The sequence below is a fragment of the Chiloscyllium punctatum genome, chromosome 27 (assembly GCF_047496795.1).
Source record: "Chiloscyllium punctatum isolate Juve2018m chromosome 27, sChiPun1.3, whole genome shotgun sequence".
Classification (NCBI taxonomy): Eukaryota; Metazoa; Chordata; class Chondrichthyes; order Orectolobiformes; family Hemiscylliidae; genus Chiloscyllium; species Chiloscyllium punctatum.
The window spans coordinates 70,110,861-70,124,810 of record NC_092765.1 but is presented as its reverse complement, the minus strand read 5'-3'; positions in this window follow the sequence as shown (position 1 = coordinate 70,124,810).

The following is a 13,950-nucleotide window of genomic DNA, read 5'->3' as shown; positions in this document are numbered from 1 at the left end:
CCTGCACAATTGGGAATGTTACCCCAACATGCCTGGCCCAGAAGTGAGATAGATGCCACATAATATTATGTTGGATACAGGTGAGGGTCTTATATTTTTGTCAAATCCCACAATTTCAGCAGCTCACGTGATGTAATGCATTAATTCGCTTGTCGCTTTTTCAGGCTATAAGATTAATGTCACAACGTTGGAGGCCATGCCTTTGGGCGGCCTTAGGGCAATACCTGATGAGGGCAAATCCTGGTTTCCTTTTAAATGATCATGGTGGGGGGGGGGTTCTCTATTTCGGTATATTCATTACATCTGTCTTTGATAATGTATTTAACGTGAACTATGTCCATGTGTTTAACAAAATTAAACAAGACCTTCAAAGATGGGAGGCACTTCTAATATCCTGGCTAGGTCGAATAGCTCTTATTAAAATGAATGTCCTTCCTTATTTACTATACCCCATGTGAGTGCTTCCTTTGGTGTTTCCCAGACAGATATTTAGGAGACATAATGGCTGGTTTAGCTCTTTTATTTGGCACCATAAGCAACTCTTTATCAACCTGACCAAATTGTACCTACCCCCAGATTGGGGGATTAGATCTCCCAGATTAAAAGCTATCAATTAAGCTATTTTTATCATACATTAGTGCACGGCGTCAATACGGTTAGATATTGAACCCTCTCAGACAAAGTGAACTCTTGTTGCTAGATTATTACAGTGTGGAAACAGGCCCTTCAGCCCAACAAGCCCACACCAACTCGCCACCCACCCAGGCCCATTCCTCTACATTTACCCCTTCACCTAACACTACGGGCAATTTAGCATGGCCAATTCACCTGACCTGCATATTTTTTGGACTGTGGGAGGAAACCGAAGCACCCGGAGAAGACCCATTTCAGACACGGGGAGAATGTGCAAACTCCACACAGTCAATCGACTGAGGCGGGAATTGAACCCGGGTCTGGCGCTGTGAGGCAGTTGTGCTAACCACTGTGCCACTGTGCGGTCCACGGTTGTTCTTAGGCAAAATGATAACATTTATGGAGTATTGTCATAACCCAATAATTATCAATACTGTTAAAGCATGAGTGACAATGCGTCAGATTGAGGGCAATACAACCAAAATCATGTTTCTTACCCCTGTAATTGGTACACTGGGCTATCATCCGGGGATAATGGATTCCAGGTTTAAACTGTGGCACCAAGGGGTGTACCTTGCTTGAGTGATTTAGAATTCGTAGAATCCCTACAGTGTGGATACAAGCCGTTGGGCCCAGCAAGTCCACTTCGACCTTTTGAAGAGAAACCCACCCAGACACAATCCCCTACCATCCTATATTTACCCTGACTAATGCCCAAACCTACACATCCCTGAACACTATGGTTGATTTATCAATGACCAATTCATCTAACATGTGCATTTTTGTACTGTGGGAGGAAACACACACAGACACGGCGAGAATACGTTAACTCCACACAGCCAGTCATCCAAGGCCGGAACCAAAGCCGAGACCCTGGTGCTGTGAGGCAGCAATGCTCACCACTGAGCCACCACGTGTTATTTGATGGAGAAACAATGATGTCATTTGGTCAAATAACTCGTACGTATGGACTACCTAGTGGAGACCTCTTCTGTATTTTTTCCAGATCAGAGATTCGATTGAAAAATAACACACTTTTACCACACTCATACAGATCCGATAAAGGGAAGAGGATGCTTATTGCTTAGAATACACTCTCTGTCAGTACCCTTTATCATTAGTTGGAGAGTGTCCCCTCAGACGAGACTGTGCAGCTTTGTGTTGTCTGCTAGAGAGTTGGGGGTTCAGAACACTTCCGAGACATGGGAGGATATTTGTGAAAATGCTTGAAGGATTTTGCTCTGTAAGAGGACCCATTCCATGCAGTTGATAATTCTTCGTAGGGTCTATCTGACCCCAAATTGTCTCTCAAAATTCAAAGTGGGATTATTTTCAGCATGTCCTAAATGCAGAATGACTACAGGCACTCTTACTCATTGCTTGTGGTTCTGCTGCAGACTTCATCTATATTGGAGCACTGTGTCAGATGTGATAGAGTGGGTCCAGGGGACTGAATTGGAGATGGACTTGGTTTCTGTTTTCCTGGGCCTGCCCAAGGTACTTTCCACAGATGAATATGGGAAAAAAATATATATCCTTAGAATCTGTACTTTCTGTGCTAGGAAAAATATTCTGTTGTTTTGGATGTCTGAACACCCCCATCCCCAGAGAGGAAGAGCTATGAACATAAAAATGTGTATCAGTTAATGCTCTTGATGAACAAGAGCTGTCCTTTTGTTATGCTGAGCTGTATTATTTATTCATTATTTATTGTTTAGTTTTGTTTTTTCTTCTGTCTGTGTAGTGTTTTAACTTGTTTTGTATGTACATGCAATTGGATGTAATTTTTTTTCAGATATTTGAGTTGTGTTGTTATTGGTTTACTATAATATTAAAAATCTCTTTTTAAATATATTTTTAATTAAAATGCTAACATTGATAGAATACAGTCCCAAAAAACTCTCATTAGAGAGCCCACCCATGGTGGTTTATCCTGAGGATCACCACATCTCGGGTGATGGGGTGAGGCTGAGAGAGTGTCCCCTTCATGGTAATCTCTGTCAGTGTGAGGAACTGAACCTGCGCTGTTGCCTTGCCTCTACATCACAAACCGGCCGTCCTGCCAACTGAGTGGGAGACTGTGTAACTGTTACAGACAAAAACAGTCACAGACAAAGGGAAAAAGAAATATTCATAATAAGGAAAGTGGTACAGTTCAGATAACGGTCAAGATAACGCCTGAGGGTAAAAATGTTTTCTGCTCGAATGTGTATTTGTAACAAGACGTGTTTAGAAGTTGTTTTTGGTTTAATATCATTAAGGTGAGTCAAGTGACTCTTATGTGTTGCACACTGGGACACTAACATTTTCCTGAAATTGGGAAATATTTGCAACATTATCTGGAGCATTCTGGAGCATTCACCAGAATATTCTATGACTGTGTGGGAGGTATTGCAAAGGAGAGAGAGAGAGAGAAGGTGTTGCATACAGTAGTGAGAGTGGGGGATCATGAGCCTTGTTCGGGAGTAGTTGCAATCACAGATATACAGTGAGTGTGAGGGAGCAGACAGAATACGGTGACCCTTATCCTGACAGAGGGGGGAAGGTTATTGATGTTTGTCCTGTTTTGCTGGACTTTTCTTCAGACCTCAAATACTGCACTGAATTTGGTAGTGAGCACAGACCATGCTCGGTGGGTCTGTTGGTGTGGCACCCTCTGGGATGGAAACCCCCTCTGTACTCGCCCATCCAATACGCCCACCGTGCTCCGTCAACAAACCATGGTGTAATTGCCCCTTATCTACCAATCTGCCATTTCTCTGCCTTTGGTCTGTATGCATCTAATCCTTTCCTATCTGTGTATTTGTCCAAATGCCTTTTCAATGTTGTTAGTGTGCCCACTTCAACCACTTCCACTGGCAGCTCAGTCTAATTTGTCAGTTCACCTTGGATTCCATGCGATTTAACCTTCTAGAGCGGTCTACTATGTGGAACCTTATCAAAGGCCTTACTGAAATCCATATGGAATATGCATTCATCCCTGCTCTCATCGGCCTTTCTGGTCACTTCCTCAAAAATCTCTAACAAAATTAGTAAGGCATGATCCGCCAGGCACAAAGCCATGCTGATTGCTCCAAGTCAAACTCTGTCTTTCCACATGCATGCACATCTTATCTCTCAGAACCTTCTCAAGTGGTTTACCGAAAACAGGTGTGAAGCTTACTGGTCTCTATTTCCTAGGCTTTTTCTTGCAGTCCTTCTTGAATAAGGGCACAACATTTGCTCCCGCCCAGTCTTCCAGGATCTTGGTCCCTAACCTTTTTCTTTCGCCTCTTATAGTGCTCTCAGATGTATCTGGTCAGGACCAAGAGATGTGTCTGACTTTGTGTGTTCTAATATGTCCAACAGCAACTCTACTGTGATATGGACAGTACCAAGATATGACAACTAACGTCCCAAAGGTCACAGGTCTTCATGTCTTTCTTCATGATAAACACAGAGGGGAAATTGAGGACTTCACCCATCTCTTGAGGTTTTACACATGCATGCCGGTTTTGGATTTTAAAGCATCCTATTCTCTCTCTAGTTGCTCTTTATCTTTACTATACTGAATTTGGATTCACTCGAATCTTCTCAGCCAAGACTACCTCATACCCCCTTATGGCCTTGCTGATATCCTTCTTCAGTAAACTCCTCTATCCCCTGTATGTACCTCCAGGGATTCCCTTGGTATGAGCTGCCTGAACATGTCCACGCCTCCTTTTTTCTGGTCAAAGCCTCAATATCTCTTGCCATCCAGAGTTCTCTCTTCCAGTCTCACATAACCTTCACCTTCACAGGAAAATGGAAACCATGAACTGGAGCTATCTCACTTTTAAAGCCCTCCCACTTGCCCGGGATCCTTTTACCTGGAATCAAACAACTCCAATCATCCCCTCCAATCCCCTGTCTAACTCCAACAACATATGCCTTGCCCCAATTTAGAACTTGAATCTGTGGAGCAATTTTGGTCCGACCATAACTATTTTAAAATTAATACAACTCTAAACACTCATACCAAAATGCTCCCCCACTTTATCTCCTTCACCTATCCTGCCCTATTTCCCAACAGTACGTCAAGTTTGTCCCTTCCCGAGTACGATACTCGATATATTGATTGTGGAAACTTCGCTGAACACACTTAACAAATTACGTTCCATCGAAGTTCTTACCATCTGGAAACCCGAGTCTATGTTAGGAAAATTGAAATCACCTATTATAACAAACCTACTGTTCCTGCAAGTCTCCTCAGTCCCCCTGCATATTTGTTCCTCTAATTCACATTGTTGATTATAGTGCGACCACTATAACATTACCATCCCCCTCTAAGTACTTTGCACCATTCACGAAACCTCTTTGGATATTATTGCAGGTATTTCAACTTTAAATACTGGTATGATACTCGCCTTAATCAGAACTATTGGTATTTAAACTGTTTCCATTTAAATCTCTATATCGCAGTGATTTTCACATCCATGGCATGCCTTGTCAAGGTACAGTGGAGTTATGGAGCTGGAAATGGATGGGAGCTGCATATCCTGTCACTTCCAACATTGGCTGCAAGTTTCCCCACACTGGACAGTGATCTAACACAGTCTTACCGAACAATACAACAGCCTGGGTTTACATATGAACGAACCAGTGCGGTCTGCACAGCTCCCCACGCTGGACATTTAGCCCAGGATTATAGATCAAGCATTGGTGTGGGCTGCACAGAGTTCCATTCTGGACATTGCTGGGTTGTATTCTGCAGTACGCTCGCCATATCAACACAGTGCTCCATCCTGAAAGTATAATGGACGGGCTGGTTATGTGAGTTTGATTGCGAATGTGAGCGAACTAAACATCTGGCTATACCTTTATTTTGTGTTTTCATTCTTGTTATTGGACCCTTCAAATACTGACTCATCCGCTTAGATCCGAACATCTGGATGAGACATGGTGACTGTTGTTGCAGCATCTGAGTCTGCAACATGACCAACAAAGGGAGCAGAGGCTGCAGAGAGGACAGTCTCCGTGAAATGGAATGAGGGAATCACCATCAGATCAGCTGTGGTCTTTTTGAATGTTGAGGCAGGATTGTGTGGACCACGAATGCAACTTATTCATCTATTTGCGTTTGTTCCAAGCAAACTCCCCTTCTTTCCCAGTGTCCCATACTGGTGGGGACTTAGTCCCCTCCTCCTGTTCCTGCGTAACTGGATCTTCGGGCCTCACGAGCCTCCAGACTTCCCTGTGTCCCAGTTTCGAGCAGTTGAATGACCGCCTCCTGTTCCTCTGTCCCAGTCTCGTGCAGTTGAATGACTCCCTCCTGATCTTGTGTCCCAGTCTCGAGCAGTTGAGTAACTCCCTCCTGATCTTGTGTCCCAGTCTCGAGCAGTTGAGTGACTGCCTCCTGTTCCTGTGTCCCAGTCTCAAGCAGTTCAATGACTCCCTCCTGATCTTGTGTCCCAGTCTCGAGCAGTTGAATGACTCCCTCCTGATCTTGTGTCCCAGTCTCGAGCATTTGAGTAACTCCCTCCTGATCTTGTGTCCCAGTCTCGAGCAGTTGAGTGACTGCCTCCTGTTCCTGTGTCCCAGTCTCAAGCAGTTGAGTGACTGCCTCCTGTTCCTGTGTCCCAGTCTCAAGCAGTTGAATGACTCCCTCCTGATCTTGTGTCCCAGTCTCGAGCAGTTGAGTGACTCCCTCCTGATCTTGTGTCCCAGTCTCGAGCAGCTGAGTGACTCCCTCCTGTTCCTGTGTCCCAGTCACGAGTAGTTGAGTGACTGCCTCCTAATCGAAGTTTTGTGATAATAGATATCCTCCTCCTGCTCCTGAGTAACAGGCTCCAATAGCTCTGTGCTCACCTGCTGCTCCCGTGGAATGAAGGTGAGGGACTGAATGGCCTCTTCACATTCATTACAGCTTTTCTTGACTAAAAGCCTTTCTCCTGTTTCTGTAAAACACCGTCAAAATCTGAATGATTTATTTTTGTATTTTACTATCAGTAATTGAGCAAACCAGCTGACTGACAGAATTCAGTAGCTGAATAGCCTCCTCCTGTTCCCGTGTTAAACACTCAAGAGTCAGTAGAATCTCAGAGATGTATAGCATGGAAAAAGATCCTTCGGTCTGGTCATCTATACCAACCAAATATCCTAAAGAAATCTCGTCTCCCTTGCCAGCACTTGGCCCATCTCTCTCTAAACACTTCCCATGCATGTATCCATCCAAATGCCTTTTAGAAGGTGTAACTGTACCTGCCTCCACCACCTCTTTTGGCTGTTCAATTCATACACGCAGCAGACTCTGTGTGAAAATGTTGTCCCTCACGTCCCTTTTTGAATCTTCCTCCTCTCACCTTAAGCCTTTATATTCTATATTTGGAATTGTCTATCCTGGGAACATACATTGACTGTTTACTTTTTCTATGCCCCTCCTGATCTTATAAACTTCTTTAAGGTCCACCCTCAGTCTCAACACTTGAACATACTGCCAGCCTATTCAAACACTCCCTGTAACTCCAACCCTCCAACACCTGCAACGTTCTTTTAAATCTCTTCTGCAACCTTTCAAGTTTGACAACATCTTTCCGACAGCAGGTTGACCAGAATTAAAGGCAATATTACAAAAGTGGCCAAACCAATGTCCTGTACAGATGCAACATGTCATGCAAACGCAGAGACTCAAAGCACGCATCAACAAAGGGAAGAACACCGAGTGCCTTCTTCACTGCGCTGCCGACCTGTGACGGCAATTTTAAGGAACAGAGAACCTGCACCACAAGGTGCCTCACAGAGCAGCGATCGGGGTTTAATTCCATCCTTGAATGACTGGCTGTGTGGAGCTTGCACATTCTCTCCGTGTCTGTGTGAGTTTCCTCCGGATGCTATGTTTCCCTCCGACAGCATAACGATATACAGAATTGTGCATAGTACCCCTGGATGTGAGGGCAAGGTGCATTAGCCATGGGAAATGCAGGCTGAGAGGGATAGGGTAGGGGTTTGTCCAGTGGGATACTGTTTAGAGGGACGGTGTGGCCTTGATGGGCTGAAGGTCCTGTTTCCGAACTGTAGGGATTCTATAATTTCTATGGAGTTCTCCTTGATTGGCAATTTTCGACAGGATCCTACCTAAATGTCTGGCCCTGATTTTTCTTGCCAAAATGCAACACCTTACATTTATCTGAAATAAACTCCATCTGCCACTCCTCAGCTCACCTAACTAAGTTCCCATTGTATTCTGAGAGATCATTCTTCACTGTCGACGACACCACCAAATTTGGTATTATCTACAAACTTACGAACCATACTTCATATACTCAAATTCAAATGATTTGTATCAGTGACAAAAGGCAGTGGACCCACTATTGATCTTTGCGACTAGCGCCACTGGTCACAGATCTCCAAGTTTAATGAACAAATGCCAACTGTCACACCCTGTCTCCGATATTCAAGTAAAGTTTGGACCTAAATGGCGAGTTCTCCCTGGATCCTAGGCAGCCTAACCTTGCTAACCTTGTAGAACATTTTGGTTTTCTTACTGAATTCCATGAAAACAACATCCACTGTCCTGCCTTCATCAATCACCATCTTCACTTCCTCAAAAAATTCCAGTGAGTCAATGAGACGTGATCTCCAATGTACAAAGCCCTCTTCTGTCCGTGTCTTTCCAAATGCATATATATCGTTTCCCTCAAAATCCCCTCCAACAATTTAGTCACCATTGACGTCAAGCTCACCAATCTATAGTTACCTGGGCTTTCCTTAATTTCTGAAACAATGACACTATGTTAACAACCCTCCAGTCATTTGACACATCACCTGTGGAACTCAATGTTACAGATATATCAGCAAAAGGCTGAGCAATTTCTTTCCTAGCTTCCCACAATATTCTGGGAGACAACTGATTAGTTCACCTTTATATGTTTTAAAATGTCCAACATCTCCTTGTAATATAGATACTTTTCAAGATATCACTATGTGTTTCTTCATTCTCTCGCTCTTGTAACCTCTTCTACATTAAATACTAGGAAACATACTTGTTTAATATCCCTTCCACCTCCTATGGTTCCACACATACGTATCCTTACTGATCTTTAAGGTGCCCTATTCTCTCCCTAGTTAATATTTTGCAATTAAAGGATGTGTAGAGTTGCTTCAAAGCCTCGTTAACCCTATTTCTAAAACCATCTCATGTCCACATTTTTCTGGCCCAATTTCCCCATTGACTATATACTTATTGCCCTTATACTCCTCTCGGGATTCACTTAATCTCAGCTCTGTTTACCGGACAAATGCCTCCTTCATAACCTTGACCAGAGCATCAATATATCTAGCCATCCAGCACTCCCTGCACCCACCAGACCTGCCCATCTCACTAATTGGAACACTTTGTCTCTGGACTCTCTGAAACCACGTTTTGATGGCCTTGCGATTTCCAACCATCCCTTTACCTGTGAATAGGGTATTCCAATCAACCTTTCACAGGGCTCGCCTAACACTTTTAAAATTGGCCTTATTCAAAGTTAGAACTTTAATGTTTACATCAGGTCTTTCCTATTCCACACATAGTTTAAAACTAATATTTATGTGTAACAGACTTGAATGTTAAATAAACACTTCCTGCCTCTCTGTAACAGGCTCGAGAGACTGAATGACCTCCTCTTGTCCCTCTGAAATAGACTCAAGAGGCTTCATGGCCTCCTCCTGTCCCTGTGTCACAGATCCGAGACATTAAATGAGACAACAGCCCGTGGATTATGATCAGCCGTTAAACTGTATCTAATGGAGGTCCATCCCTTCCCAGTTACAGAAACACAAACAACACTATTTACTCCAGGTGCCCTCTCAGTAACACTTCATACAGCTGCAGCGAAACATCTCTTTGTTTTGAATGATTCTTTCGGCAAAATGTGTCAATATTCCAGCTTTCCACCTTTTTAAGTAGCAACAGGCTAATACGGACTGAATGGCCTTCTCGTATCCCTCTGTAAGCGTCCCATAGGGACAGAATTGCTTCGGCCTGTTCCTGAGCAGCAGTCTCAATGCTCTGTCTCAAGGTTATGAAAGGATTTGATAACAGGGCATCAAAACCAGGAGTGGCCGCACACTGGTCATTAAGTACCGTAATTTGGTAACTTTCCATCCCATCCTTGGCCAATATCTGCAGCTGAGGCAGACAAGTCACAACTGTGAGAGATCCCTTTGACTATGAGCTGATTCTTGACACCATGCCCTGACCATTTCTAACTTGAAATACTCAAGTATCGAGAAACTTGCCCACCCGATTTTTTTTATGTAGCCGATCTGTTATTTTATAACTGCTTCCTTTCATAAACAGACTGGAACATATATAGACCCCTGCAGTGTCCTGTTAATCTTCTCATATACAATTTAATAAAAAGATTTAAAAGATTTAAAGATTTATGATCCATTCCTCAGCAACCCTCATCCATTCCATCCAAAACCAGCAAATGAAAAGTGATGTGTTGAACAGGTTAACTGAGCCTATTTGTTCAGTGACTGCGATTAATGCCAATCTCCATGGATTCTAATTATCCTAGTGGAGGGTTTCCATCTTTTAATGATAAATGGACTCCGTTCAATGTATTATTCCATAACATGAGCGGGAGCATCACCGACAGCACTGACAGGGAACAGTGGATCCAGAGAGAGGGGGAGGAGAGATCAGAATCTGAGAACATTAGACTGGAATGTTCCAACAATGGATCAGAATGTGAGAACATTAGACAGGAATATTCCAACAATATACAGGAGCTTAGCCGATTATGTTTGCTATCTTTCTGCATTTGATTGGTGGTCATTATCATCGCAGATCCATTACGCTCTTCTCATTATTCAATATTTTTATTATCCCTTCCTGGCTATCGTTGGTGTTCCTGGTAAGTGTCACTGTCCAGATTTTGTTTTCTATAAACCAGTTATGACTGTATTATTGTTATTTCATATAGTCTACACATCTTGTCACTATTATTGTTCCTGTTGAATCTCTCAATCCACACATTCATTCTACAGACCACTACTAACTACATTAATGAAGGTGTTCAATTACTGCCTCCCTCTCTGCTCTGGCAGTGTTACTCACCGGTCTCTATGTTGATCTATTCAGTTTCAGGGGAGAACCACAATGCATTGTAACATTGCCTTTGCTGTTAAGAGCATAGAGGTCACCGTCTACTGCTCTGGTTACAAACTCCACTTCCTTCCACTGTTCCCATCCCATCCTTGGCCAATATCTGCAGCTGAAGCAGACAAGTCACAACTGTGGGAGATCCCTTTGAATATGAGCTGATTCTTGACACCATACCCTGAACATTTCTAACTTGAAATGCTCACCATTCCAGAATATTCTCACTGGCTAATTCCATCCGTTGTTCAACCTTGAGCTATGAAGTCAATAATCTTAATGAAGCCAAAAATCTGCTGCTGACGCTCCCGGCTTCAAACCTGCCGAAGCAAATCTGATTCGACCTCACACCAAATTCCCATCCATCTGTCATTCATGTGCACCCCGATGTATATTGCTATTGTGTCTGGCAATACCTTTATTTTAACTTTCTCAAACACTTTATATCATCTGTCCATGAAACTTCCCTCGTTCTCTCTGTTGATTAATAAAAAGCCTGCCAGTTGTTCGTATTTAAAATAGTTTCCTCCATGTGTGTTCCTTCTCAAATAACGAGTTTCGCATTCAACCCCACACGCACACGCACACACGCGCACGCGCACGCGCACACACACACACACACACACACACACACACCAAACCTTCCCATTGTAGGCAGTAATCTGATGCGAGGATAGTTAGCATATGATAGTAAAGTTTGCAATATTCTCATGCTGGGCAGATAGTGTAGTTTACTGAGCAACACACTAGCATGGTCTGCACAGCTCTCCATGCTGGGCTGTCATCTTGTCCCAGTTTATGTTTGTTTGTGGTGTTCGGTGAAGCAGATTCAGAATTTGATGTAACAAACCATTTCAGCTGATCTGACAATGCCTTCATTCAATGTTCTCATTCTTGTCATTTTACTCAGGAATATCTCACTTCCTCAGTTAGTCCCACTGCCCTGCCTTTTTCCACATATTTCCACAACATATTTTCAGTTAATTAGCTGTGTGTTTCCGTCTTTAATGTGAATCTCTCTTTTCATCTGTATCTTTCCCTGGCCTTTGGTTTTGTCTCCCTAGTGTATCGAGTGCTGGCATTGTGTAGCTCAGAAATAATGAAATGGTGTTTTTTCAAGCTGTTGTTCACTTCCCGGTATGTCCCATGTGATGGTCCATGGACAGGCGTGTTTCAGAAGTTATAAGACACATTCTTGTAACTTGGTCTGTACCTGTGGCTGTCCCTCTCAGGTGACCTTGCGATAAGTAAGACGAGGAAGCCCACTGAGTGAAGGACCAGGCATCTAAATTGCATGACAATGCTGTTACTTTTTAAATAAAACGTTAGTTTCTCATTTTTTTTAGTAAGAGATCCTAAAGATCCAACTGCCAACTGAAAACGGCTCAAGTAAATAACTTACGGGGCGTTTAGGGTTTGTAATAAATAGTAGTAACAATGGCCAGCTCGCACAGACCAGGCTATCTAATTTGTTTTTTCTTGTAGCTGTAACAATCACCGGGTGCTTGGGGTCCCAGAGGGGTTGGAAGTTTTAGTAAATTATCCCTAGCTGCTACTCTCTCTAAAGCCTCACTTGATGGTCTTTCCTCCTGGATTGGAGAACTTTATGCAAGAATACATGTCTGAATGTTCCTTTTTGCTATGGGGTGTGTTTAGGTGATGTTAGTAGATTGAACAGTTGATTTGTAGAACGTACTGTATCCAGTATTCGGTTAAGTTTTCCAATAGTTAAGTTATTCTAAATTCGTCTTCATTTTGTATGGATTTTCATTAAAGGATAGTGAGGTAGAGCAACCCGATGGTAGCCAAAGGCCTGATCAGGATCTGTTTAAATACATCCAGTCATTATCTAAATTTGATGAGAATGATGGGGGAGCCTTTTTAATTTCATTTCAGAAAGTGGCTAAACAAGTGCAGTGGCCAGAGAGCATGTGGATTTAGTTTATCCAAACAAAGCTGATAGGTATTTGTATCCCAATCGGAGGAGGTGAAGAAAGCCATCTGAAGTGCATATGAGCTTGTGCAAAAAAAACCGACAGACAGTGTTTCAGGAATCTAAAATAGCATGCCTGGTTAAACGCACGTTGTGATTGAAAGAATCAAACAAAGTAATTTTGAAAGATGGGGAAGGGTATTAAAAACAGAGCAAACCTATGACACTCTGAGAGAGACTCTAATTTTGGAGAAGTTCAACAATTCACTTCCTGCAGTCGGGAGAACTCATGTGGAAGAGCAGAGAGTAACAATGGCAAGCTTAGAAGCTGAAATGGCTGATGATGATGATTGAGTTCAGAAATCAAAGTTTGGTTTCTGTGAGGGATTGAGAAGAATGTGTGAGATCTTCTTAAAACATATACCCGTGAGAGTAAGGTTTACTGGTATAGGCCAGGCGTATAAGGTAAAGAGGTTACAGCATTAAGAGGCCCAGAACCATGTAGTTCTTTTATGCTGAGACATGAGGAGCTATGTCATTCAGAGGGACTATTGGAGAGATGAGAAGTGCTCCGTTACGTAACGTGTGGTCAGAGTGTCCAGTGGAAACATCAACAGATTTATTCCCCAATGGGGAAGGAGGCCTTGAGCTTGGTGTTGGCTTTACAACATTTCAGCATTTAAATTACGAATAATGTACATGAGACAAATCTTTATCACTGATCGTGACCCCTTAAAGTTTGTGGAGAAGTTTAGGGAGAAAACTTTATTGAGTTTATTATTGCTGCCATTTAATTTGAAAGTTGACAGGGCGAGAAAAAGTAAGTTTTGACACGTTGTGGAGACTTGGACGAAGAAAGATAAAAGGCATTCTGTGACAGGAGTAAAATAACTGAAATCGAAACTACCTGTGAACATTTGTATGCTCAGAGTCAATGTAATATATATTCATTCCAGTCTACTAATAGAGGAAGATTAGGAGGTCTAAAATGAATCCACCTTTGTATATTGATGGATTATTTTATTACCGATGGAGTCGGGAGGATACTATCACTGTAAAAAGGTTACATTGATAGTATCCTCATGGGTTTTTTTTTGATGAGAGGTTTTAAAGGCAGAGGTGAAGAATTGCTGTCTTAAAACAGTTCAAGTAAATAACTGAGAAAGCCTTTAGGTTTTATTAAAACGGTGGTAACAATGGAAGGGCAGTGGCCAGCTCTCCCAGACCAGGTTTCCTCGTTTTGTTTTTAGCTGCAGCATTCAGAAGCTGTTCGGGT